The following is a 5945-nucleotide window of genomic DNA, read 5'->3' as shown; positions in this document are numbered from 1 at the left end:
CACCCTCTTATTTATTGATCCCACGTTTCATAGTTAGCACTAAGTCACTAACATTGCTCAACATTCTCTTCTTCTCTTAAGTCTTAACATTCTCTTCTCTTAAGTCTTGACAATCATGGCTGCTATAATGATTCGTTGGACCACAACATTGATCCTGCAAGAAAGTACAGTATGAAAGACCCTATGAACAAAAATAATTTCACTTGCAACTTCTGTTCTAAAGTCACCAAGGGAGGTGCAAGCCGTATGAAAGAGCACCTTGCTGGAGGTTTTACAAATGTTCTTGCATGCCAAAAATGTCCAGATCATATTCGAAAAGAGGTCAGGGATTATATGAAACAGAAACAACAAATGAAGGAGAGAATTCAAATGGTATCAAGGATGCAAGACTTTGATGATTATTATGGAGACGAAGAAGAGGAAGATTGTGTTGAAGTAACACGAAAAAGGGGTGAAGGTAGCAGCAAGCAACCACCCAGAAAGAAACCAAAACAAAAAGGGCCGATAGATGTGTTTTTCACTCCAAAACCTGAAGATGTACTTAAAGGTAGAAAAGATGGGAAATGAGGGAAACAACAAACTATAAATGATGTGTATCGGAAAGAACTACGGGTTAAAGCATGCAGGGAAATATCAAAATGGTTTTATGATGCAGGTAATGTTTTTTAGAGTTATATATTATGTTATTCTGTTTCTTAAAGTTAATATACATGTTCTGATTTATTGATGTTATATATGTTGATTTATTGTGTAGCCATTCCTTTCAATGCTGCAACCTATGACAGTTTTCATATCATGGTAGAAGTAATTGGACAGTTTGGTCCTGGGATGAATCCCCCAAGCATGTATGAGTTAAGGGTTCCCTTGTTGAAAAAAGAAGTAGCCACAATTCAAGAAAAAATGGTAGACCACAAGACCGAGTGCGCTCAAAAAGGTTGTTCAATAATGTCGGATGGTTGGCGCGATTTGGTGGTGCAAAAAGATATAATCAACTTTTTAGTCAATTCACCACGGAGATCTGTTTTTGTTAAATCCATGGATGTTTCAGAAGTTTCAAAGGATGCAAACTTGTTGTTTGGTGTTCTTGATGACATGGTTCAGGAGGTGGGAGAGTCCAATGTTATACAAGTGATCACAAATAACGCATCTGCTTATGTTAAAGCAGGTAAATAATAGATAATTAATTCTAAGTTTAAGTGTCTAACATTCTTTATTTTATTCATTATTTTTTTATTTTCAAGTTTATTTGTTGTGAACTTTGTAGGGAAGTTACTGGAAGCCAAAAGACCACACCTCTACTGGACTCCATGCGCGGCACATTGTATTGATCTTATGTTAGAGGACATTGGAAAGAACATCCTTCAAGTGAAAAGTTCTTTGAAGAAATGTATGTTGGCAAATGGGTACATATATACCCATGTTGCTATTGTTAATATGACGAGGAACTTTACCAATCAAAGAAACTTGCATAGACTAGCTATAACCAGGTTTTTGAATTGTGACTCTTAACAGTTGATTAACCATTCATTATTTTTGTTGTGTCTAATATTCAATTGTTGCATTAATTTTAGGTTTGCAACATCATTCATCACCCTGTCACAATTTCACAAGCAAAAAGACAACTTAAGAAAAATGGTTTTGTCAAAAGAGTGGAATAAAAGCAAGTGGGCCAACGATGCAACAACAATCAAGATTAAAGGATATTTCATATCAGACACATTTTGGAGAAATATTTTGTATTCTCTTAAGTTGACAGGACCGCTTGTTAAGGTCCTTAGAATGGTGGACGGGGAGAAAAAACCAACTATGGGTTATATTTATGAGGCAATGGACAGAGCCAAGGAGACTATCTCAAAATCCTTTCTCTACAAAGAAAAGGAGTATGAGAAAGCTTTTAAGTTTATTGATGACAGGTGGCAATGTCAACTTCATCGCCCCTTGCATGCAGCTGGACATTACATAAATCTAGAAATCTTTTATGCTAACCAAGTTGGCACATCTTGTGAAGAAGTTATGACCGGATTATATGCATGCATCGAGCGAGTGGTACCAGATTTGAGTATCCAAGACAAGATTATGGAAGAATTATCTTTATATCAAAGTGCTCAAGGTTTATTTGGTTTTCCAATGGCAATAAGACAAAGAAAGTCAAAAGCACCTGCTGAGTGTTGGATATCTTTTGGGTCTTCAGCCCCTAACTTGGAAAACTTTGTTGTACGAGTCCTTAGCCTCACATGTAGTGCTACAAGCTGTGAGAGAAACTGGGGAGTCTTTCAACACGTAAGTTCCTGGATTTATGTTATTATCTTTTCATTTGTTTACACATTGTTACATGTCTAATATTATTTAACTCTTTCATTGTATTTTATATTATTGTAGCTTCACACCAAAAAAACGAAATAGTTTTGCACAAAGTAGACTAAATGATATGGTCTATGTGAAATTCAACCGTTCCTTGAATCGTCGATCCAAAAGAAATGACAAGGCTGATCCTATCCTTCTAAATGAAATAGATGAGAGCAATGAGTGGTTGTTGGGAACAATGGAGCAGAATGGAGCTGATAATATAGTGTTTGAGGGTGAGGATTTGACTCGGGATGTTGTAGAAGATGCAGTTGGGGTAAATGAGCCTATCTATTCAACAAGAGGAGCTTTAAAAGATAAAGGAGTTGCTAGAAGTAGTACTAGTAGGTCACCTGCACAAGATAAAGGTGTTGCTGGAAATGGTAGGCCACCTACATGTAGTAGAAAGTCACCTTATACACTACCACCTGAACCTAGTAGACTTGTGTTGGTGGATGAAGAGATAGAAGAAGATATTAGATTGTCTTGTGACGAGGTCGAGGAGGTAGATTGTGAGCTCGGGTTTGATGAGGATTGATGACATTTGATGATTATATTTGGTTTCATTTTGCATGACAATTATATTTAGTTTCAATTTGCATGAGTATGGTAAACTTGCATTTTGCTTTTTGATTCTTAACGAATCACTATCAGGTTTGTTTTCAGTTTGCATATGACATGAATTTTGGAATTTGGTTTCATTTGATATGTTTAATGTTTATGGTGTTTTAGTTAGTTATTGGTAAACATGAATTTTGCTTATATATTTTTAGTAATTACTACTTGTGCGCCACACCTACGTGATGCGCTCGCAATCGCATCTCGCAACACGCATCGGTCTCCGGGACCTAATCGCAACTGAGCGCAACACGCTTTTTTAAACCAAGGCTTCTAAATAAAAAAGTGGTTTTAAAGTGGGGAGTCTAGCTACTTTTAATTTCGATTTACTTCTCAAATGGTAGCGGCATTTTCTTAACGAGTTCAATTCCTTATGAGATAAAGGTAACTTGCCAAGTGTTTGTTCTAAAATAATTGATTCTTAGGATCGGCTACACGAGAAAAAAATATTGATCATTCTACCTTTCAAGTTTGGCCTAGAGATGGTACTCGGATTTGGTTTCGGAAAGATCTATGTATCGAAGGATTTATGCTAAAAGAAGTTTTTCCTAGACTTTTTCTTTTGGAGACGAATAATAATTGTAATGTTGTTGATAGGTGGGAGAGTCTCAGGTGGGTGTGGAGTTTCCATTGGCTGACTAGAGAGAAGCCTTGTTAGTGAAATTTCAAGCAATGTTAGGCTTATTGTTTACATTACCCTTGTCTCATATTCGAGACAAATGGGCTTGCAATTTGGAAGTATCTAAGGAGTTATTTGTTAGTTCTACCAAGAATCGTATTGACGAGGAGACTTTTTCTAGAGGTAAAAACCAAACGTTGGATTTTATTAGTGCATCTCGGTTTAGTGCTCATTTTACGATCAATAAATAAATTTAACAAAAAAAACTTATTTTACCCATAATTTAAAAAAAAAAACTTAAATGATTTTTGAGCTTGAAAGATGAATTTGTGTTAAATTTTGTGATGGATTTCACATCTTGGTTGATGTTTCTTGTTCTTATTTAGCTGGAATTGACATGTTTTGATGGATTCGTCAATGCATATTCGATAAGTTGAATAGGACTTGGGCTTTATTTTTACGAAGTCTAAAGTTCTTAAACGTATTGATGATTCATTAACTTGTTTTTACAAGTTTTCCTAAGTTTATTAGGTCCCCACCACGAGAGTTGGTTTTCTTTTTATGAAAATCAAAATATAACATGTGTTTTGCAATTGATTTGATGGTTTTTATTTCACTTGTTATTACAAGTGTAACCTATGTTTCACGGGTTTCCTACCATCTATTCAACAAGATGATGAGAATTGGACTTTTTTTTTATAAAATTCAAAGTTTAAAGGAATTGACATTGCAATGGTCTTCATTTTTATGAAGTCAAAATATGTTTTAACAAGAAATTGACCGATATGGCTCATGTGCGCAAGTTTTGTCAAGGATGCTTTAAGTTTTAGAAATCTTTGGGTTGGATTGAAGATGTGATTAAGTAATTAAAACATTTTTCATTTTAATTTCATAAAGGTAAATGTTCTGTTTACACTTTAATTTAAAGCACCAAACTGCAAGATTAAGAAGCCCAATACTGTCTCAAACTCAAGTCTATTTTTAGAGCCTAGTTTAAGCCCAATAATCACCAAATTTCATATGTTCTACCCCAAGTAATTGGACAAAAGATACAGTTAATTTTTTAAAAAAAATATGGTTTTATGACCGGAAGTGTTTTAGGTCAATTAAAATTGAATGTTTTGTTAAATTTGTTTATTTATATATTTTTAATTGGTTTCCAGCTCACCTACCGTTTACTTATACCAGTAAAACCTTTAAATTTTCAAAAAAAAAAAAATCGAATTTACCCTTAAGTTTTAAAAATGTTCGGATTTATTATTACTTTGATTATTATTTTGATTATTATTATTATTATTGTTATTATTATTATTATTATTATTATTATTATTATTTCATCATTACATATGTATTTATGTCATATTTATATATATACGATATGTATTTACACGTGTTTATACAGTAAAATATATATAAACGAACCATTTTTTTTATTCTTTGGATAATAATAATAATAATAATTAAAATAATAATAATAATGAAAATAATAATCAAACTAATAGTAAATCCTAAACATTTTAAAACTTAAGGGTATGTGACCTAAAAACTGATTAAAAAGGTATAAATAAACAAATAAAATAAAACAACCTGCTTTATTAGACCTAAATATGTTAAACGATAAAACGATATTTCTTAAAAAAAAAAGAAAAACATAAAAGACTTTTATGTTATTTTGTCCACTTGTTTAATAAGTAAAAGATCGTGGGCAATCTATAATTTCAAAAAGAAAATATCTTTTGTTGCTGTGAGATTTACAATGTCAAGGGAAATCGAATTGATGATACGTAGATTTCAAGTACAAAAAGTTTTACTGAATTAACTCTTTTTAAAGGGATTTTCTAGAATAAAGATGCCGCATCGTCTTGATCATCCAACACCACCACTCACCATCTTCTCCACCCTTATCCCACCATTGCAGCCATCCCTTCACGACCAGACACCACCAAGTACCATCCTTCTCCATCCATCAGCCATCACCGAACCCTTCATCTCTATCACAGCAAATCCTCCATCATCCCAATTCCCAACAACCATAATCACACTTCATTCCAGCCTTCATCACCTTCTTATCCATGTTCACCGGCCTCAACACCACCATTTTAATTCACCAAGTAAAAAAGATCACCATCTTCAACCCTTAAAACCTGCATAAAGAATTCGATCTCAGCCACCATCTAATCTCCATAACAACCGATCACCACCATAATCAGCCTCTTCCATCATAACCATACTTTTTATCTCCTTATTCCACTAACCATATCTCATCGGACCATCATCGTACGCCATCTTCACCCATGTTCACTATCATCTTTACGAAATCAGTGTACCTCAGTTTTATGGTGATCCATTGAAGGATAACCGCGTT

The 5945-nt window shown here is 33.9% G+C and overlaps 1 pseudogene; it reads left to right on the top strand.

Moving 5' to 3' along the window:
• Positions 1–1278: 1278 nt before the first annotated feature.
• LOC111894448 (uncharacterized) lies at positions 1279–2881 on the top strand (annotated as a pseudogene).
• The last annotated feature ends 3064 nt before the right edge of the window (positions 2882–5945 follow it).

Source organism: Lactuca sativa, chromosome 4 (genome assembly GCF_002870075.4).
Source record: "Lactuca sativa cultivar Salinas chromosome 4, Lsat_Salinas_v11, whole genome shotgun sequence".
Lineage (NCBI taxonomy): Eukaryota > Viridiplantae > Streptophyta > Magnoliopsida > Asterales > Asteraceae > Lactuca > Lactuca sativa.
This window is presented reverse-complemented; position numbering and strand designations above follow the sequence as displayed.